Source organism: Sminthopsis crassicaudata, chromosome 1, assembly GCF_048593235.1.
Source record: "Sminthopsis crassicaudata isolate SCR6 chromosome 1, ASM4859323v1, whole genome shotgun sequence".
Lineage (NCBI taxonomy): Eukaryota > Metazoa > Chordata > Mammalia > Dasyuromorphia > Dasyuridae > Sminthopsis > Sminthopsis crassicaudata.
The window spans coordinates 210,357,549-210,381,739 of record NC_133617.1 but is presented as its reverse complement, the minus strand read 5'-3'; the positions used below and the strand labels follow the sequence as shown (position 1 = coordinate 210,381,739).

General features: G+C 34.6%; 1 long non-coding RNA gene across 2 annotated transcripts in view; it reads left to right on the top strand.

The window, feature by feature from the left end:
- The window catches only part of LOC141546417 (uncharacterized), a 110,301-nt gene that overhangs the window by 67,347 nt on the left and 18,763 nt on the right, over positions 1-24,191 (top strand). The window lies entirely within an intron of this gene.

Genomic DNA, 24,191 nt, shown 5'->3' with positions numbered 1-24,191 from the left:
TTGTGTTTTTAAGTCTATGAATTTGAGTTTAAGATGGCTGTTCAGCAAAGAATTGGTCAGGACACACATCTGATTTAGATTATGTTTGTTATTTTATTATTAAAATTATTGTACTATTGGCAGCACACCATAGAAGTATACAAACATATAACTTTTATATATAATTTTATAAGCACAAATTAATCTTCATGGCTTTTGCCCTTAAGATTCCAAAAAAAAATGTTTTTTTCATTTAAACTGTATGTACATATGATGCTTTCAATGTGTTACTGGTCAAATAATTTATTAAATATACTATATTGTTTATTTACAAATTCGTGAATCTGTACCTATTTGAAGATGTACATTGCACATTATATGGGGAATGTAGATGTTCACAATATGGCTGATTTGGGCATTCTGACAGAAATTCTTTATACAGAGAAAACAAAGTAAAACTAGAAAGTAAACACTATTATTTTCAAGGCTTTAGTATTTGATTTAGCATTTGACACTAGCAAATTCATGACTTACCTAATACTTGTTCAAAAATACTATGAATAAAATCTTTACCTCTGTGTACCTCATAAATTTCCCATGATTTAATTGAAAAAAATATGTAAGTAAGAGATGATAAGGCCATTAGAAAGCAATGACCAGGATCTGAAAAGGGTGATTTAATATATTTGCTTTTCTGTATTCACTTGTGAAGATTTTATGTTCTAAAGCATCATCAATTTTTATGAAGGTGATACGTGGTGCTTTTTGACAGCTTTATTGTTTACACCCCCTTCCAGGTTATTTCCAGGGCAAAGAGAAATACTTTTGGTCCATCACAAGAGATCAGGGGCCATAAAGAACAATACTTTTGCAGCTTTAAAATATCAGGAGCCCTTCCTGGGTAAGGATAAGAACTGTGCACAGAGCAGGAACTAAATGACCATATCTCCAACTAGATTATGCTACCCTGGAAGCAATGAAAACTTCTCAAGCCCCAAAAGTATCTTTAAAAACAACAGTGTGAATTGCATGAAGCTTGAGATAGTTCCTTCACATACACCTACAAATTGGAAAAAGAACCTGATTTTAACATAAAGTTTAAGGTCAAAAAATAATCTGGAAAAATTAACAAATAACAACAACAACAAAAGGAACATGCCTATAAAAAAGTATTAAGATGACAGGGAGAAATCAAGGCATTACCTAAGCAAAAGTCAAACTGTAGGCTCAAAGGGGTGTTTGGGACAAGAAGACCTACCCAAATTGACTATTCAGAGATCATTCATAGAAAGCAGAATTATTTATTAGAATCTCGAGAAAAAGATGCTATCCTGGTCTGCGAGCCAAATTTCACAGCAGGATAGGACCAGAGCCTTGAAAATGCTTACAACTTTTATACATTTCAGACAAAAAAACCTCCAAAATCCTGCCCTCTATATTTTGTGATTGATCACATAAGTCTACTGTTCCCCTAGGTGGTCAGTAGAATGCAGTCGAAAAGGTGATATACAGTTTCTTTGGCCACTTTGGACAATGGAATATAGTCCAGGCCTTATCTAAAAATCATCTGACTCTGGAGAAGCCAAAACTGAATCCTGATAGGTTTGATCTACTTTGATCTTACATTGTGGTCAAATTCAGTTAACATATCCATACATTGCTTATCAAGTTCATCATCAAGATCATCCCTCTCTAATATATTCTTCACCATCAAGATCATCCCTCTCTAATATATTCCAGCCTTTTCTCTGAAGGATCATCATCTTAATAGCATCTTCTTTATGCATTATTTTGATAGGGCCATTCAACGATTCTGGTTACTAATTTAACTATACAGGGTAGACATAGTGACAATAGGATGCCATTGATTGCAATAAGTTCATACCATAAACATTGCTTCTACCAACTAGCTTAGAAACAGTTATCACAGAATGGATTGACATTTGGCAGACATAAAAATACAAAGATAAATTAACAAAGATGACAATCTAGGGAAACTGAGGCATTACATTACACACTCTCCTTCTGAATATTTGAATAATTGAATTACCTCCCCTAGATAGCTGAGAGGTCTCAGCACCATAACTTTGGCCAACCAAATGTGAAGCAAATAAATCAAAATGAAACTAGAAAATGCAAGGAATTATGGCAAGGGCAAGTCTCTTCCTGACAACCCCAGAATTATCAGCAGTACATAGGCCCTCATCTCAGCCAGAGAATCCAGTTTGAGATAGACAGTTCACTGTGTTAGGTGGTCTTCAGTCATTTGTGCACTTAACTCAGCTTCTCCTTACATAGGGAGTAGCAAGGCTTGAGACAGTCATGCTGCCCATTCAGAGGGGCACCCTACTTCAGGTGAGAAGGGTGAGGCTTAGAGTAGCTCCAACTGTCCCCACCCAGAGAGACAACAGGGCTGCAACAGATTTCTAAGCAGAGCTATCAGAGCATGAACAGTTAGACCATGAAGGTAGGCAAGCCCCGAACTTTAAAGGGTTGATCTCAAAACCACAATGTCCTTGAAAATTCTGAAATACCCAATTAAGAAACTGGGGTTACAGGGCTGGATAGGTGTCCAATTCAATCTGAACTGTGATATAGGGGGTGGCATAGAAGTAGCTAAGCAAAGTGAACAGAAAACTAAAGGTTCCTACTCTTTTAGGAATTTTGAGAAAAATCCACTAGTTTCCCTAATTCTCTATCTCTTCCTCCTCTTTTTTTTTTTTTTTTTTTTTTTTTTTTTTTTTTTTTTGTCCCTCTTGGAAAGGAATCATCCAAAAACAAAGTAAATACTGAAAAAAACCATCCAACATATAAATCCCAAGAGTGAATTAAAGTTCCTATACATAACAGACAAGTACAGAAGTTTCCTAAAAAAAAGAAAAAACAAAAGTCCCTCAAACAATTACATGTTCTCAAGTGAACATAGATATTATAAACATATTATAACTTCCTCAACAGCAAAAGTTTTTAATAATTTCCATCCCAAATCTTAAACACACAGTAATACAGTTGTAATTTTAACAATAACTCATCAATCACTTTTCCACTTCCCCATATCAGTACAAATTACATTAGGATCTTTGCAGATGATATGATGGTATACTTACAGAAGCCCAGAGATTCTGCTAAAAAGCTATTAGAAATAATTCATAACTTTAGCAGGATACAAAAGAAATCCACATAAATCCTCAGCATTTTTATACATTACCAACAAAATCCAACAGCAAGAGATACAAAGAGAATTTCCATTCAAAATAACTGTTGATAGTATAAAATATTTGGGAATATATCTACCAAAGGAAAGTCAGGAATTATATGAGCAAAATTACAAAACACTTGCTACAAAAATAAAGTCAGATTGCGGGGCGGAGCCAAGAGGGTGGAGAAGAAACACACGACTCTGTGAATATCCTTACTCCCTCACAACCAATTAGATAAATCAGCCTAAGAAATAGCACTGGACTGATAGATACCACAAGGACTGGAAGCACGACTTACCAGCTGAAGAGAATCTGTAGTTTCAACAGAAAAGGTCAGTTCCCAGGGGAGGAAGAAGAGAGGCCAGCACAGACGGCTGGGTGCTAGCATACTGCGACAATCGTGCTGGGAAGGGCTCTGGGATCAGAGAAGCCACTGAGATAAAGGAATCTGGCACAGGCTGTTAGCTCTTCTCTGCTTATAATATAGCAGTTCAGAAGAGAAATCTAAACTACTTTAAAAATTAAGATAGATTAATTAGATAGAGCCTAGATTCTATTTTACAGGAAATTATCAAAGAGAACTGGTCCCAGAGATAATAGAAACAGAGGGGAAAGTAGATGTTGAAAGAATTCATCAAACTCCTTCTGAAATAGACCCTAAAAAAAGAACACCACGGAATATTGTGGCTAAGCTGCAGAATTACCACACAAAGGGAGAAAATCCTACAAGCAGCTAGAAAAAAACAATTTAAATACCAAGGTGCCACAATAAGGGTCACTCAAGATCTGGCTGCCTCCACATTAAAAGATAGAAGGGCCTGGAAACCTGATATTCTGTAAGGCAAAAGATCAAGGACTGCAAACAAAAATGGACTACAAAGCTAATTTTAGCATCTTTTTCCATGGAAGAAGATGGTCATTCAATGAAATAGAGGAATTCTATATGTTTCTAAGAAAAAAAAAAAACAAGACTTAAACAAAAAATTTGATCTACATCCACAAGACTGAAGAGAAACAGAAAAAGGTACACAGAACCCTTGAGAATTGTAACTCTGTTGTGGGTATATAAAAAGTACTCAAGGATAATTTGATTTTACTGATATAAAAGAAAAAAAGGGAGGTGTAGTAAAGGGAAGGAGGTCGTTTCAGAAAAAAGGGAAGGAATGATAAAAAGAGGGAAACTACATCCCAGGAAGAGGCATAGAAAATACACCATATCTGAGGGAATTTAGTGAGGGGGAGAATCATTGTGTGAATCTTACTCTCATGAGGAGAGGCTCAAAGAGTAAATAATTAACATATTTGTTTTTCAGAGAATTTTCTCTCACCTCATTAAAAGGGGGGAGAGGAAAAGGGAAAAGGAAAAGGAGAATAAGTGAAGGGACTTGGAGGGAGGGGGGAGGGATACTAAAAAAAGGGAGGGTTGCACGTCACAAGGGGGGGTCTGTAAATTAAATATCGGGGAGGGAGATCAGGGGGGTCAAGGGAAAAAGCATAATCTGGGGATAATATGATGGCAAGAAATACAGAATTAGTAATGTTAACTGTAAATGTGAATGGCATGAGCGATCCCATCAAAAGGAGACGAGTAGCAGATTGGATCAAAAATCAGAACCCTACAATATGTTGTCTGCAGGAAACACACTTAAAGCAGAGAGATACATACAGAGTAAAGGTAAAAGGTTGGAACAGAGCCTATTATGCTTCAGGTAAAGCCAAAAAAGCAGGGGTAGTTATCCTTATCTCAGATCAAGCAAAAGCAGAAGTTGATCTAATTAAAAGAGATAAGGAAGGAAACTATATCCTGCTGAAAGGTAGCATAAATAATGAAGCCATATCAATACTAAACATATATGCACCAAGTGGTATAGCATCTAACTTTCTAAAGGAAAAGTTAAGAGAATTGCAAGAAGAAATAGACAGTAAAACTATAATAGTGGGAGATCTCAACCTTGCACGCTCAGATTTAGACAAATCAAACCACAAAATAAATAAGAAAGAAATTAAAAAAGTAAATTGAACATTAGAAAAACTAGGTATGTTAGACCTTTGGAGAAAACTGAATGGCAAATCTAATCTATCTGAATTTTTAAAGTAGTTTAGCTTTCTCTTCTGAACTGCTATATTATAAGCAGAGAAGAGCTAACAGCCTGTGCCAGATTCCTTTATCTCAGTGGCTTCTCTGATCCCAGAGCCCTTCCCAGCTTGATCAGCACAGTATGCTAGCACCCAGCTGTCTGTGCTGGTCTCTCTTCTTCCTCCCCTGGGAACTGACCTTTTCTGTTGAAACTCCAGATTCGCTTCATCTGGTAAGTCATGCTTCCAGTCCTTGTGGTATCTATCAGTTCAGTGCTATTTCTGAGGCTGATTTATTTAATTGGTTGTGAGGGAGTGAGGACGTACACAGAGGCGTATGTTTCTTCTACACCATCTTGGTTCCGCCCCCGTCAATATCTCAAAATTAAATGTAGGAAGGCAGAAATAATAAATGCCTTCTTCTCAGATCACAATGCAATAAAAGCTACATTCTGTAAAAAGTTAGGGGTAAATAGACCAAAATGTAATTGGAAAATGAACAATCTCATCTTAAAGAATGACTGGGTGAAAGAGCAAATTATAGAAACAATTAATAATTTCACCCAAGATAATGACAATGATGAGACATCATACCAAAATCTGTGGGATGCAGCTAAAGCAGTAATAAGGGGAAATTTTATATCTTTAGAGGCTTATTTGAAGAAAATAGAGAAAGAGAAGATTAACAAATTGGGCTTACAACTTAAAAGTCTAGAAAAAGACCAAATTATAAACCCCCCAACCAAAAATTAAACTTGAAATACAAAAATTAAAAGGAGAAATCAATAATATTGAAAGTAAAAAAACTATTGAGAAAAATTACAAAACACTTGCCACAAAAAGAAAGTCAGATTTAAATAATTGGAAAGACATTCAGTGCTCTTGGATAGGCCGAGCGAATATAATAAAGATGACAATACTCCCCAAACTAATCTATTTCTTTAGTGCTATACCAATCAGACTCCCAATAAACTATTTCAATGACCTAGAAAAAATAACAACAAAGTTCATATGGAAGAATAAAAGGTCGATAACTTCAAGGGATTTAATGAAAAAAAGTCAGATGAAGGTGGTCTAAGTGTACCTGATCTAAAGCTATATTATATAGCAGCAGTCACCAAAACCATTTGGTATTGGCTAAGAAATAGACTGGTAGATCAGTGGAACAGATTAGATACAAAGGACAAAAAAGGTTACATCTATAGCAATCTAATCTTTGACAAATCCAAAGATACCAACATTAGGGATTAAAATTCATTATTTGGAAAAACTGTTGGGAAAACTGGAAATTAATATTGCAGAAATTAGATATGGATCCACACTTAACACCATATACCAAGATAAGATCAAAATGGGTCCATGATTTAGGCATAAAGAATGAAATCATAAATAGATTAGAGGAACAGAGAATAGTCTACCTCTCAGACCTGTGGAAGAGGAAGGAATTTATGACCAGAGGAGAATTAGAGATCATTATTGATCACAAAATAGAAGATTTTGATTACATTAAACTAAAAAGTGTCTGTACAAATAATACTAATGCAAACAAGATTAGAAGGGAAGTAACAAATTGGGAAAATATTTTTAAAAGCAAAGGTTCTGACAAAGGTCTCATTTCCAAAATATATAGAGAACTGACCCTAATTTATAAGAAACGAACCATTCTCCAATTGATAAATGGTCAAAGGATATGAACAGACAATTCTCAGATGAAGAAATTGAAACTATATCCACTCACATGAAAGAGTGTTCCAAATCACTACTGATCAGAGAAATGCAAATTAAGACAACTCTGAGATACCACTAAACACCTGTCAGATTGGCTAAGATGACGGGAACAAATAATGATGAATGTTGGGGGGATGTGGGAAAACTGGGACACTAATACATTGCTGGTGGAGTTGTGAAAGAATCCAACCATTCTGGAGAACAATTTGAAACTATGCCCAAAAAGTTATCAAGCTGTGCATATCCTTTGATCCAGCAGTGCTACTACTGGGTTTATATCCCAAAGAAATACTAAAGAAGGCAAAGGGACCTGTATGTGCCAAAATGTTTGTGGCAACCCTTTTTGTAGTGGCTAGAAACTGGAAAACGAGCAGATGCCCATCAATTGGAGAATGGTTGGGTAAATTATGGTATATGAAGGTTATGGGATATTATTGCTCTGTAAGAAATGACCAGCAGGATGAATAGAGAGAGGTTTGGACAGACTTGCATGAACTGATGCTGAGTGAAATGAGCAGAATCAGGAGATCACTATACACTTCAACAACAATACTATATGAAGATGTATTCTGATGGATGTGGATATCTTCAACATAGAGAAGATCTAATTCAGTTCCAATTGATCAATGATGGACAGAATCCAGAAAAGGAATACTGGGAAATAAGTGTAAACTGTTTGCATTATTTTGTTCTTCTTCCCAGTCTATTTTTACCTTCCAAATCCAATTCTTCCTTTGCATCAACAACAACAACAACAACAACAACAACAACAACAACAACCACAATAACAAAAAAAAAAAAAAAAATTCGCTTCTGCACACATATATTGTATCTAGGATATACTATAACATATTTAATATGGATGGGAGGGGGTGGAGGGAAGGAGGAGAAAATTAGGAACAGAAGGGAGTGCAAGGGATAATGTTGTAAAAAAAATTACCTATGCATATGTACTGTCAAAAAATGTTATAATTATAAAATTAATAAAATATATAAAAAAATTAAAGCTAAAAAAAAATTAAACAAAAACAATAAAACAAATTATATCAGGAGCATGGGCGATGGTCTCAATCTCAGCTACTTCAGACTGATAAGGGGGGGAGAAATAGCTCTCAGTCCAAGCAGAGGGATCGGTATGGTGTGCTAGCAATGATCAATGGGCTAATCCAGGTCCCAAAAGCAGATCAATATAGCTGTAATATAACCAAAATCTGGAACAAAAAAACACAAATCTAACAGATAAAGATTAGAACAGTCTGGAACTGCAATAACATGTGGGGAGGCCAGTATAGATTGGCCAGCAGTTCCTATGTCAAGGAACAAGTTTGCTTTACAGGACAGGCAGAGGGGCTATAGTCCCAATAATTTAGCAATTAGATTTCACAGACCATTTTGCTAATCATCCTCTCATTATTTAGAAACATTTAAAAACAAAACACAAATATCCAGTAATATACAGATGATCAGGTTAAATACTTATTTGCCTAAGTATTTAGGATATAATGATTAGGATATAATGATTATATAATGAGAGTGAAGCTTTAAAACTCCCAAATGGCATTAATTACAAATCCAAGAGATTTTATCTCCAAAGTTTCAGATAAATCCTAAACAGATATTTACCATAACCTTATATCAGTAACAGTAAGAAATTTATTCCAAAAAATTCACACAATTCTTACATGCCCGAGTAGATGTTGAATCTTGAATAAGCTGAATATTATACCAATAATTTTGCTTTTAAAAATAGCCAATACACAGAAAATCCCAAACTATATTGTTCACAACAAAAACATTTTCAAAAGGAAGAAGGCAAAACTATTATTCTTGGAATCCCTTTCAGATAATTGGCATCAATACAGTTAACTAAAACTTCCTATTTTCATATAAAAGAATCTGAAAAGTTCTTGTAAACATTAATTAAACTTTTTGAAATAACCCTTTTAAACTATATATCACATTTCTGATCATATTCTTTAATATTCATAACCATTATGTATCTAAGAAACAAATATTCAATCAATTAACATCTTGTAAGAGCAGCCTTTTCCTTTAAATCACGGTTTGTTTTCTTCAGCCAAAAGCTTTCCACTGCTGCTTTGCTACTCAACCCCTTCTCCCCCTGCATAAACACATCCCATCTCATAACCTCTGTGACAACCCTTTCCAACCAGTTCCTTCTTCTTCCCACTAATTTCTTCTTGAAATCATTTGCTCCTACTAATCAGTCCTTCTTAAATCACCTTCATGCTCCTGTCCCATCTCTCTGTAACCCTTCTGACTAGATGCTCCATTTAAATCAATTCATATATTTTGTAAATCAATCTCTTTTCTCTTGTCTTTAAATCACCTTTTTTTTAAACTTTAAATTTCAAGATTCACAATTAATTTTGAACCAAATTTCATAAAACTTATAATATAGTTTACAAATTACCCAATACTTCTAAAAAGCAACATACCATTTAAGTAGGGAGATACAAACACGACACCCTCCTAAGGTAAGCTACTGGCATTTTATTTAATAACCTATATTTTAATTTCAAGCCCAACCAAATAATAAAAAAAGGAAAAAGTTTTTCTTTTCAGTTATAAAGGCCACAATATTCAAACAATTCTTAATATATTATCATCTTAATCTAACATGCAAGGGGAAAGTTTATGAGTAAGCAAGTGGTATAAAGGATCATGACTTGTTCTTTTCTCTACCAATAATTAGCTCAGATTAAATTGTTTGGGTTGTATCTACCCAACCACCACATAAAAACAAATATATTAGCAAAAATTAATCAATTTAATGAAAATCAAATAAATCTTGTCATTTTTTTTCTTTTTATTCAATTCAAAATAACCCAGTCTCATGACATACATCATTCTAGTTCACTTTCATATTTCATGCAAACTTTCATCAATATATAAGAACACCTAAAAATATTAAGCTTAGATGGATGCATAATGCTTTTTTTTTTGATGGTCCTATCAGAAAAAAATTGAACAGATATACAATAGGTAACTTAGATGATAGAGAAAAAAAAAAAATTCTTCCTTTACTGGTAGATCACTACTAAAGAAAGCTTTATCTAGAAACTATCTCATTCACAGTGCATAATTACAATTTGTTTAATATGGAAATATGTTTTTCATGACTACACATGTCTAATGTATATTATATTGCTTGTGTTCTCAGTTGGTGAATGTGAGGCTGGAGGGAAGTTGAGAAAATAAAACATCACAGATGCTGAACAAAAGAGTGAATGGCTGTGGAGAGAATTAACTCTAAGCTAATAAATTTGACTCCCCATTATTGTTGTGGTACTTGAACATATCTCTTCTTTCCTATCCCTGCTACCTCTTTTACTTCAATTCTGTTTTTTAATTTGCCTTGCTATTACTTAATCTCCCCTCAACCATGGATCCTTCCCTTGTCTTTTTTCCTCACACTTTGCTTCCCTCACCCATGTTTTTTTAAATAGATTTTGAAATGTTCTATACTATTCATGGTATATATGTAGCATTGCCTATTTAACTTATTCTCAATATAAGTTTTCATAACTAAAGCTCTGCCTTTATGTCTATTCTTCCTCTGCATCTCATTTGCATAAATCTTTCTTTTAAGCTAACCAATTACTGATGTCAATCTTCAATATATTGTATGCATTTCCATGTAAAAAATAAACACTTTGTCCTGCTTTTTTTTTTTTTTTTTTTTTGGTCCTATCAGCTACTCATTGATATGAGTTAGTACCTCAGAGTTTTAATTTGCATTTCTCTAATCAACAGTGATTTAGAATATTTTTTTTTTCATATAACTATATCTAGCTTTGAATTCTTTATCGGAAAACTGCCTCTTCACATCCTTTGACCATTTATCAACTGGGTAATGACTTGTATTGTTATAAATTGAACTCACTTCTCTATATATTTGAGAAGTGGAGATTTTATTAGAGATAATTGTTGAAGAATTCCACCCCCCATTTTCTACTTTCCTTGTAATTTTTGTTGCATAGGTTTTGTTTGTGTAAAACTGTTTAAATTGTACCTAACAGTATTAACTATTGTATATTTTGTAATGCTCTCTATATCTTCTTTGTCCTAAATCCTTCCCTTCTTCATAAATATGACAGATAAACTATTCCATGTTATTTTAATTTGATTATGGTACATTACCTTTTATCTGTAAATCACAAGTTACATAATTTTTAACTGATTGATTAGCTATCAAAATTAGATTCTGACTTTCTTGGAAAATCTTCACAAGAAAGATTTTAACACAGGGTATCATTGAGAATTAGTGGATGAGATCTCTGACTACATTATAGTTCTAGAGGATATTTAACTGATGTTATGTGATAACGGAAAAGACTATACTTCTCACAGCTACCATTAAGAAAACAAAAGAATAACCATTAAAACAAAAGTACTTTCCTCATTTAAATTAAAAATCTATCTTAAATTTTGAAGATATTTATTTCAGCTTTATTTACCCTTATATGTTTCTATAAGAAGAAGATATATTGCCAACTCTTATTTTTTGTATTTGCAATATCATATTCCAAATGTTCTTCTTTAGAGTGGCAACTATCACATCTTACTTAGTTTTTTTATTGAATCAATATAATGTTCTGCCCTTCTGCTTTTTGTTTCAATTTTGACTTGCACTACTAGTCTGTTCCATGAACTATTTGCACTTCCCCTTATGTGTTGAGTCAAAAGCTCCCTAAAAGAGGAATTACTAGACCTAAATTCCAGTTCCAGATTAGTAGGATAACTTTGGGCAAGTTCCTGAACTCCTCTAAGCCTCATATCTTTGTCTGTAAATAACATTAATGGAGACAATCTACTACAATGAAAATAATTTCTGATTAATTTTTCATTGTTTAATTCCATTATATGTGGATTATTAAATTGTTCTCTAAGTATATTTTAGGTAATCTGCAGAATTTATATTTTGATTCTCAGACTCCAAGGATACCATTCCACAATTTACTATTTTATATGACTCTTCAGGGTATAATGTATTGTACTTTTCCCCCTTCCCTCAACCCATTCTTCATAATGCCAGCCATAGCAATTTCTACTTATGATCTTACTCCTAGTATCAGTATAGCTTCAGATTTAATTACTAATACTCATCCTGTGCTCACAATCTCACTATTCTTCTTGGACAAGAGACTTCTAGGTATTTTGAATTGTAGAATCTTAGACATAGAATGCCATGGTTGGAAAGGATCTTTATAGTCATTTAGCTTAATCAATACATGAAACAAGCAATTCTAGGTCAGTATCTGGCCATCTGTTCAGTATTGCTAGCTATAGTTTCCCTATACTTCCCTAGCATCTCTGATCCACATACCCAGAAGAGAACAAATGTTTCATTCAAAGCCCCATGGGAAATCCTTTTTAGAGACATAGTCCCACTAATAGTATTGCAAGGTGGCCACCAGGAATCCTTTATAATGGAAGTAGCTTGACATTGCTGTTTTTTCACTGAGCATTAACTTTATACAAACCATCTTGCCTTTTCCTACAGTCATGTTATTGAACACCTAATCAGATCAGTAGTGATATAATGCCATCCCATTATATGCCTTCAAGAGCCATAGAACTGTAACATGAACAATGGTTTGCCCTTCCTATTAGTCTTCTCTGAAGACCACAAAGTCATTTCAGTCTTTGTCCTTTGTTGTGGTATTTATTCTTGTCAATTTATATTTTTGTAAATCCCTAAAATTCTTCTAAGTGCCAACACTAATGCTGTTACTAACAATGAAATCTACCAACTGCTTCTTTGATTCTTTTTTCTTTGTTTTTTTCTTTGTTTCTTTGCTTTTTTTTTTTTTCAAAGTTCTTATTTGTATGACACATAAGTGATTGCAACTGCAACTCTTTCTAGATTAAGCAGCCCAAATTGTCTCATTTGCTGCTATCTGCAAGCCTACAGAATGATAGCATAACACTTCATTATCTGGTGAGGAAGTGCAAAATTTATATTTCCTATGACATGTTGTTCCTCTTCAGCTTCCAGTCCAGAGGCAGGATGCTACAGTGGACATAGAAATGGATTGAAAGACTGAGGAATCACATTCGGATTCTACATTTGTCACTTTGGGAATATTTTTTGGACCCATTTTTTCTTATCTACAAAATACTGTACTGGATTAATTCTAAACATCCTTCTAATTCTAAATTTGTAATCTTATGTTCCACCTATGTTTTTCTCTAGTGCATATAGGGGATACCCTTCTTAAGGGTGCAATATTACCACTAACTACTAGAAGAGATTCTTAACAAGGGATTCAAAACCTTTTTTTAATGTTCTTTAATACACTATTGCAACATATTGATTTCTTTTGTGCTTTAAAAATGTTATCATCTAAAGAGTATATATCCAAAGATATTTTTAGGCAGACTTCCAAAGGAATTCAAAATTTAAAAAAAATATATATATATATAAACTCTTTTAAGATACAATTTTAAAATGTCTAGATTGCTACTATCAAATCCATGTATTCAAGCCTGCAGCATCATTAGAAAGGTTTGTACTCAGCTAAGTGTTAGAATGAAAAATAACTCAATGTAGCTGCTCTTGTGCCTACAAACTTTGTTTTGGCTATTTCTCTCTTTGGTTAAAATAACGTTAATAATAATAATAATAATAATAATAATAATAATAATAATAATAATAATAATAATAATAATGTACATCACAGGTGTGTAGTAGTAAAAAGCAATTCCCAAATTATGCACACTCCCAATCTACGATAAAGAGGTCTAGATGTCTGAGACAAGCTTTTGATCATGAACTATAATAAAGGAAACAGGGGGAAAGTAATTAATTGGAAGGCCAGGAATATGGCTAAGCGAAGGAAATGTTCATATTCTTTTTTTTTTTTTTTTTAATTCTACTTCCATTAATTTGTCTACTGAGGAGATCCAAGTAGATTTTGTAATCATGTAACTTGCATATCCAAAACCATAAAATCCTTAGTTTTTTACTGAGAGAACAGCCATTATATTAAGACTGATAAGGTAAAATCTACCAACTGTAATTAAATATAGATGCTTAATAATATTCATCCTAAATTTATAATGAGGTCTCTGAAAAAAGACCCAAAACCTGTGCCAGGAAATAGTGACTTGAGATTGTGGGCACTGGCTAGATAATTAGAAAAAAGGTTTGCTTTGTAACCAGAAAATTTCAACTTTGAAAGTCTTTACCACATTTAGGTGCAGAATGCTAAGAAAGCTAAAAAAAACAGCTCAACTAAAGTCTTAAATAGATTATTTCATTAGGCAACATTATATATTTTTTTCTCAGAATCAGATTTGAAAAGATAAAAATCTTCTTTCCATAAGTAGTCTTACATTCAATTTCTTTTTTTTTTTTTTTTTAATATCGGAATACTATTAAAGGAAGACATGGCTAGAATGTGATAAGGTATTTCAAAATTTTAGTGAATAATAAGTCATGTCAGGTATCTCAAACCTCATTAGTTCAGATTTCACCAATTTAAATTTTGTGATCATTCAGGCAGAGCACTGGGCTTAAGTTTATCTTTGCACTACCAAAGGACAAAAGAAATCTATTAAGTGAATGAACATTGTAAAGAAGATTCCAATGGAATAAATTCTTCTCAAATACTTTAAAAGTATGAATTTATATGTCTTACACTTAGAAACTGTTTAATAAATGTTTCTTGAATTGAAATGGAATGTTAAGTAAGGACTAACACTTGTTTAAATGAATGCTTTAATATGCTAATTCTAAATCATATCTATTCATCAAAGCAGTTTCCTTAGTTTGGTTAAATCCAATTACTGCCAACAGATCTCTACTGTCTTCCTCTTTCTATTTTCAACCCTTTTTTTTTTTTTTCTTTCAGTATATGCCTGAAAATCATATGGGGAAAAAAAACTTATTAAACTTATTAAAATAAAGACAATTTTCTCTATATTTTTTGCATTTTAATAAGTACTGACTATAGGCAAGGCACTGTTCCAGGTATAGTCAATAATCAATAAGCATTTATTATGTGCCTATTGCTGTATTATATATTGTATTATATGTATTATGTATAGTGCTGTCATATAGAGTCAGATATTTTAAAAAAGAAGAAAAAAGAAAAGACAGCCAATCCCTGCACTCAATCTAATAAGAGAAGAAAATATTAAAAAAAAAAAAAAAAAAAAAAAAAAGAAGAAGCTGAAAAGGTTAAGGGGAAGTACCCAACATAGGCATATGATAGAGAATTCAATCAGAGAAGTCCTAAAATATTAGAGACAGATGAAAAATGAAATGTCTAAGATGAGCTCTTTCCTTAAATGGAGGATTGGAGTTCATTGCCTTTTTCTCTAATCAGAAAGACAAAGGATTTTGACAAGGTGGAGTACCAAAGCTGATAAGATCTTTTAGGCTATCAAGAAGTTACTTAGATACTTTGATGAAAAGTGATTTTACCAGTGTGTGTGTTAACCAGTAAATGCCCTATCATTCTGATGAGAGTTAGGGAAGGGGGAGCCCCTTTTGAGTCAGCACAAGGATAGTCCCGTGAGGGAGCACAGAGTCCCCTGTAAATTAATTTACAGACCCGAAAACCTAGATTGATCAAAAGGGCTTATTGTAGGGATTTGGAAGTAAATTTTAGTTAGTAAAGTTGAGGGTAGAGATAAAAGGGCACTGTATTAGGTCCGGTGGGCAGAAACCTTTGGCATGACCAACATAAGGATTCCATGCTTAGGACTTCTGCAAATGTGGACTCCAAAATAGCTCCTTTTATAATGGGGGCTCTTGGTGATCTTGAAGGTGGGTGGACTCCCAGGCTCCTGGTGGGCTTTCAGCCAGGGTCAGCATTGAATAGAATTCAATGGGCTTAAACTGTGGGGGCTGGGAAAACTTAAATTAGCTCAGATCCGGTGGGGGCTGGGGAAAGCCCAGTGACCCGGATTTGTAAATCAAATGTCAGCCATGGGTGTTGGGGAATCAGAAAGGGATCTTAAAGGGACCTCAACCCCCATCAATTCTGTTTTTTATATCTTTTATCTCCCTACCCCATTCTTTCAGATCCTCTATATGGAATCTTCCCCTATGGTTGAGAGTTTTCCTATAATGCTTGTGATTTATGTATTGCAATGAAATAGCAGTTTGCTCTGTTATCCCATGTTCATATGTTTTATAGAAATTAGTGCTGGAATTTGACACCTCTGTTCTAAAAAATATTTTTAAAAAATCAAGAATTGAAGAGATTATTGTATAATTTTCATTAATTATATAGATATGTATGTGCATATATATTTATATTTATATATAAAAGATACTGAAGTGGTTTCCCATATCCATCTATAGTATGTCCCCATTTTACAGATGAGGAACAAAGGCAAATAAGAGTTAAATGGTTGGCCCAAATGATAGTGTCTGAGGCAATATTTGAACTAAGATCCAGTCTTAGTGTTCTCTCCTTGTGCCAAAAATGCTCAACAAAAATCTTTGATACTGTCTATTCAAACAAAATTGAGGTCTGCTTTAGATAATGTGATAATGTAATTCTTCCAATTCCTTTTTTTTTCCATATATGGTATTGTATGTATTGTACAAAGCCCAAAAATAATGAACTTTCAATAGGCTCTGTAACCATTTAAAAGAAATCTGTTTCACAAATGCAATAGATAATACCAAAGATACAAAGAATTCCATGATGAATATACTAACAGAAATAGATAAGCAGCCTATTGACTTAGTCTATACACACACACACACATACACACACACACACACACACATATATATATATACATTATGACTATACATTACATATATATGCATTATGACTAATCCAATTGCTTTTATCATTATCAACATTTCTTGGATGACACATATTTCCCCCTACTATAAGTAGTTTTTGGGTTAATCGTAATGTATCAATGAGGAATAGCAACTGATCAGACTTTTTGTTCCCTAAATGCTAAAAATCCAAGCAGAAATACATGAGTGTTTTGGGTGTATCATTTATGGAAGATTTTAGGAAGTACCACAAAGAATCAGACAGGATAAGACTTTAATGGGTTGTAATGTACATTATTGCACACCCACAAACGAATTAACCATAAATAGAATCATAGACACATGAAAATATGAAATACATAAAACAAAAATAGGGATAAGAAAATCATATATTTAGAAATAGAAGAAACATTATTTTATCTAATGGAAGTGCCTCATTTTATAAATGAGATCCAGAGACATTAAATAACTTTTCCAATTGTTGTGCCACAGTTCTCTTTTAATGTCCTGACCCAGTTTCCCTAATTGTTCCATTCAGTTACTCTGCCTCAGGTTATAACCATTCCCATTTAATGTTAGGATAAAGGTTTTATATCTTAGACCTTAGGCTATACTTATTCCCTCTTAATGTTTGATGGGATAAAAGTCTTTATCCATTTTAGATATCATTAGAAAGTCTGGAGCTCCTCCAGTACTTCCCATTATGTCATCCTAGGTGCCTCCCCCCATTATTTCATCCCCATCCAGGTACCTCCCCCATTATGTCATTGTTCTTGTTACCCAATAAAAGAATCCTGTATCCCATATTCATGGCTGGATTCTTTGAGATGATAGTCTTTTTCAGCCCTGGGACCAATTATGGATCCATTTGTTCCAGTAAATGTCTCCATTTAATAAATTCTGTATTGAGTATTCTCTAATCTCTATACCATACAGGTAGCAGAATTAGAATGTGGCCCCAAGTTCTCTGATACTATATACAATATTCTTTCCATTATTCTACATTGACTATCCAAATCTGTTTCAATGTGTTTGAGTACCTCTGTGTGTATATGTGTGTTTTCTATTTCTGTCTGTCTTTTTTTGTAAAAACCAGATACTAAATGTGATAGTTGTATATCTAAATTTTCAAACATAATTTTTATAAATTTCAGAGCTTAATTATTTTTATTTGTTTTTAAGAATTTATCTAAGTATAAAAGTTTTACAAAATTTGCAAATTGGCAAAATCAGCCAGTCAACTACCTATTAACTGACTTAAGTAGTTGTCAAATGAAATACTCGTAAATCACTTTGCCTAGTATGTAGTAGACACTGCATAGTTAGTTCTTTCCTTTCTCTCTCCCTCATCTTCTCCTTTCAGTTACTATGTATTAAACATTATGCTAGGTTTTGAGTATACAAAGAAAAGGAAAAATATGGTCCCAGCCCTTAAAACACTCACATTCTACTAAGGAATACAATATTCAAGTAATTATGTACAAACAAGATAGATACAGTAAAAGTGGGAGGAATTCCCAGAGGAAAATCAATAGCAGCGAGGGAACTGAGGAGGCTTCTGGCTGAAGGTAAGTAATGAGCTGAGTCTTGAAATAATCCAAGGAAATCTTTAGGTAGAAGTAAAAAGGGAGAACATTTTAAGCATTGGGTTAATCATGAATAGGTACAGAATACAGAGATGCAATGTTACTAATCCCACAGTACATGGAGGAAGAAGGAGACTAAAAAAAATAAAAAGGGATAGGATATGAAAGATGAAAGTAAATCTGGTATTAGGTTCTCAAAATTGTATAAATATATTTTTTCTCATTTTTTAGTATTGTAGTGCCAGTCAGAATTCACATTAGGAAAATCACTTTATAACAGTGGAATGGGGAGAAATGAGGCAAGGAGAACAATCAGAAATTAGTGTAAGAATCTAAGTATGAAGTGGTAAGAGATTTAAATTCACACACACACACACACACACACACACACACACACACACACACACACACACACATACATTGTGAAGATAGAAATGGAAAGATTTAACAATAAATTGACCTGTGAGATGATTAAGAGTAAGGAAAGTTAGTGATGAAAGTTAAGAAAATTAGTATGGAAGTTGTAAGCTGAATGACTAAGAAAATTATGGTGTGGTTTACATAAATGGTAAATTTGAGAAGGGGAGAGAGTTTTAGGAGAAAAGATACTGAGTCCTACTTTGGATAGGTTTAATTTGAGAGGAGCATAGGATATGTGGCTCAAAATATCTTAAGAGGCAGTTGGTGACTCAAGTATGATTCAAGAATTCAGTGATGAAATTAGGATCAAAAATATAGATTTGACAATTGTAAGGGTCAGATATAGTGGGGGAACTCCGAGTGAGGTATAAAATTCTTCAGCCCAGAGGGAACCTGCTGACAATGTCTGGTTTGACTCCCCATCTCCGCTAAGAACTCTCAGCCTTCCTAAGAAGTCAGGGGGTATGACTACTTGTGTTGTAATTAAAGCAGAGTGATACTATGTGTCAAAGAGTCATTTACACACAATAGCAAGTTGTTTATTTGGTGCCATATGACATGCACAGTATATAGTTAGCACATGCACAGTGTGCTATGGTTATATACATGTATTGCGTATATAAGACTGAGATAATTTGGAATAAATGGACTCAATGTTTGACCATCCGCGTGAATTCTGCCTCTTCACTCCTTTTCTAAGACCAAAGATTAGGCTGGTACTGAGATCTTCTAGACAGCTAGTCTAGACATTACAGATAATATTCTGTATAGAGAACCCCAAATGGACTGATAAGATTATCAAATGAGGTAGTATAGAAGAAAAGAAGAGCACCCAGGGCACAGTTTTGAAAAAATAATAATAACAATAATAAATAGGGTTAGAAGTTATGCCCTAAATGAAGATCATTCAAAGGAAACTGAGAAGAACAATCAGATAGCTATGATTCATATTAGGAGTTAGCAGCATCATAAAATAAATGTGTCCATTTAAAAACAAAATTAAGACTAGAATTTATGCAGTACCGGCTTCTGTGAAATAAAAATTCATGGACACTAAATGCTCAAATATCCTAGACCTTATCTGTGGCAGGCCAGTACACTAAAAGGGTGTACTTAAATCTAAGACAGCAGGGTGCTTGTAGTTAAGTACCCAGTCAGTGTGAGATAGTAGTTCTCAAGCACATACTTGATGTAATGTCATGATGTGGTCAGTCTAGTTGGCTTATACTTAAGCTACTGTGGTGATATGATGTTCTACAGCTGCACATGCCCATTGTGGTGTGGTGATGTAGTCCTGCTGGAGTGTTTAAAGGGACACAGGGGTCTCTCTTGGCCGCTGTGATCTCGGCCACAGAGAAGACTTCAGGCTGCAGACTCCAGAGGCCAGACTCCATCTTTAGCCAGCCTCATGTCTGCTCTCCTGCCTCCTTCACTTTACTCCCCCACTAAGCCCAAGGCCTCAGGGTGTTCCTGAGGCCCACCATTGAGTTAGCCTGGATGCTACATATTGGTGCCCAGTGTGAACTAAGGACCTGCAAGTAGAGTGACTGACACGATTGTAAGTTTAATGGAGAAATCCCTGTGACCCATAAATAGGGTGAGTATAAAAATAGACAAGCAGGAAACTTTGTTAAGGGCTACACTAGTAGCTGTCATTTCTTAGCTGAAATGGGGCAAATACCAAGAAATAAGTCTCTTCCACCCCAAGGGAAATGTGAAGAAAGCATAATTAGGTTAATGAAGAGCCAAGGTTTGTTGGTAACTCAGGATCAGAAACAACATTGGAGTGCACAACCCCTAGGTTCTCAAAGGAAGAAGGATTAGAAGCAGACAAGTAGAAACTAGTGGGAAGGCAACTAATGGAATATTACTAAAATAATGGTCCTGATTCAATTCCTGAAGAAACATTTTATATATACAATATAATACAATTGGCTTTAAGGAATTACATAAGTTTTAGAATAAGGGAAAAGAAGAAAGAGCAGAAAGGGGAGGGTATTGATAAAGCAGTTTAAAGGTATGGATAATTAGATCTTGAGTACCATAAGCACAGCCAGACAAGGAAGTATGAGGAGAAAAAGAAGAGGGGGATGGGATTGACAACACAGCCTGAGGGAATAACCAGTCAGGCTAAGATGAGTACCATGCCTCCTCCCCACTTCTTGTTTCACCTCTGCCTATACCAGAGAAGGTGCATTTCTCATTTTCTGACCATCCTCCATCAATTTGACCTTCCTGGATGGAGAAAGGAGGAGTAGGAAGGGTACTACTGCCATCATTACCACCCATACAAAAGCTCTGCCTTACCACTTATGAACCAATTACAAAAGACACTAATTAAAGCCAAAGAGGAAGGGCAGAATACAGCTGATTTGAGAATGCAAATGTATCCTGTGATTAAAGAGTTTCACTCTTCAGGTCAAGAAAAAAGAAGATACACTCCTTTTTAATTTAGAAATTATCAAAGATCAGAAAAAGGCTTGTACTCTTTATGGGTCAACATCACCTTATGTTAAGATGTTATTAGAGAATTTGACTTTTGTACTTTTAACCCCTAACAACTGGAAAACTATAGCAAGGAAATGTTTAGAATCTGGACAAAACTTGTTATGGCTTTCTGAGTATATATCTCCTACAGAGATACAAGCTCCATGAAATAGGTAACCTGGAGTTAATGTACCAGTAACTTTTTATCAACTAGCAGGTTTAGGTCTTTATACAAACATTTTAGCACAAATTTATTACCTTATAGCATCATATGAGGAAATTGCTAACAAAGAATGGAGCACCCTCCCAGGAAGGCAAGATAGAGGGGAAGCCTTTGCAAAAACTGCACAAGGTCCAAATGAATCCTTTGCTAATTTTGTGGGATGTCTACAGACATCTGTCATATAAACTATTGATGAAAATGTAGCAACAGAAATTATGATAAGACAACTTGCTAAAGAAAATTCTAATGAGGTTTGTAAAAGAATTATAGTAGAACTACACAAGGATGCTCTTTTAAAGGAGATCATAAGACACTGTGCCACAGTGGGCACAAATACCTTTTATACTCCAGCTATGATTCAGACTTCTCAAGACCTGAATATGGTAAGACAGGGTCCCTTTAGGCAAGGGAGTTCCAGAAAGACTTGTCAATGCTTTCAATGTGGTAAAGTAGGGCATTTGAAAGCTCAATGTTGGCATAAAGATAGTGTGACAAAACAGGATGGGAGAACAAGACCCAAAACATCATGTCCAAAATGCAACAGAGGCTTCCACTGGGCATCAGAATGTATATTGATTCAGGAAAATGGGATGCGGGGCCAAGCATCAGGGCCCTAGGTAAGGAAAAAAAAAAAAGACACTTGGGACCTAATGGCAGCCACATTACACCCAGAGAGTCTTTAGAGAAGTTCAGTACTCAGACATGACCAATCAGTTGAGAAGCATCCTGATGGGAGAAAGATTTTACAATTGAGGAAAATAGAGTTGATTGCAGCTGGGACTACTGAGATGCCCCCTGGAGATGTGAAATCTGTTCCTCTCTGGCCTATGGATCCCTTGCCTCCACACACAGTAGGCTTGACCATTATACCTCCTGAAAGTGCTTACAAAACAGTGTCCATCCATACACTGATGTGGGAAACTGCAGAATGTGTAGATAATATCCCAGTCACTAATACAGGTACACAATGTGTGACTTATCAAGTAGTATGATCAAGTTTACTGATACAAACTCTTATTAGGCAATCTGGTGACATTTGCCCAGATTGTGACTCCAAGCAACCGAATCTAGGAATATTCTAAACTGCAACTGTTACAGCTGACCTTCCTATGCTCACTATCTATGTAAATGGCATACCACCGGAAGAGTTGGTAGACACAGGTGCAGATCATATGGTCATTAGAGGTGCCAGCTGGCCCAGCTATTGGCCAAAGATTTAGGTGGACACCTATATGTCTGGTATAGGAGGATCAATAGCAGCTGAAGTTAGTGCTACCTCTTAGAGATGGATTTTTGAAGGTGAAACAGGAGGTTTTATTCCTTTTGTACTTGAAAAGATTCTCATCAACCTGTGGGGAAGAGACATCTTACAACAATTAGGATTGCAAATGAGTACATTAGTTTTTTAAGCAGGGCTGTTGTAGGCCTGCCAACACTCTCACCTGTTCCTATTCAAAGGAAAACTAATATACCAATGTTGATAGAAAAGTGGCCCTTAGCAAGTGATAAAATTTAGGCTCAGGATTATTTTATACTGGACACTGAAACTTCTCTATCAAATTACACAATTTATGATATTATGTATACTAATAATTTATCTACAAGCATTTATTAATGCTTATTTACTGTATGCCAAACATTATATTAGGTATTGCTAAAGTACAAATATCCATGAAATTACATTTACATATTTTTACAATAGTGCAGATTGGCTATAGTAATCTTTCTTTCCTTCTTTTTCTTTCTTAGTTTCTTTTCTTTTCTTTCTTTGTCCCTCCCTCTCTCCCTTCCTTCTTTGTTTCCTTCCTTCCTTCCATCTTCCCTCTCTCCTTTTCTCTTTCCCTCTCTCTCTTTCTTGGTTCATTGTTTTCTTTATTAAACTTCTAGGTTAACTAATGCATGATCTCCAGAAGAAATTATTTGTTAAGGAGATGAGGACTGACAGGAAATAGGTTATGATATCTCTACAGTAAGAATACAAATTGTGATGTTAAGAAACTCCACTGGTGGTCACCCCTTGGGACTTTTTAGGTTATCATGATAGAGAAGTTTCAGTGTCCAGTATAAAATCATCCTGAGCCTCTGTAGGACGTGGTGAAGAAGTGCTGCCTGGAGTCTTCTGTGAATGTCTTTATGTATTTCAGCTTTCCTGGATACATCCCACCTCAGAAGAAATTCAGAGAATTTCCAAGATACTCATATATCATCCCCAAATTTGGATATGTCATCCTAGAAAATCAATAGGTTGGGACAGGGTCTAAGGCAGGAGAGAGAAAACTTCTTTCTTACCAAGGGACAATTGGACATTTATCTATAATATCATTTGTAGGCCATGAGAAAATTATCAACTTATAGAATTCAAGCAGTGAGAAGTTGTTGTACCTAGCTTTCAGCTCATCATCGCCTGGGGTTGCCTAAGCAAATGATGTACAGGCTTTCTGTGGCTCACCCACCATACATTCCTCATCCCTAGTCTAAGGGAATCATTAATAGGATCAAGCTCACCTTCCCTCTACTCTCACTCTTGTTTCTTTAGAAATTCTTTTAATAGTGGAGAGGAATCAGAAAGTAGAGCTGCAAGGTCTTTATTTATGAAATTCTTTCCTAAGGGTTGGTTTTAATAAGGGAAAAGAGAAGAGAAATTGGCATAACTTAAATTGCTGGAAAAAAAAAAAAAAGTTTGGAGAAAAGAGAGGCTACCTGAATAAAGATAAGCT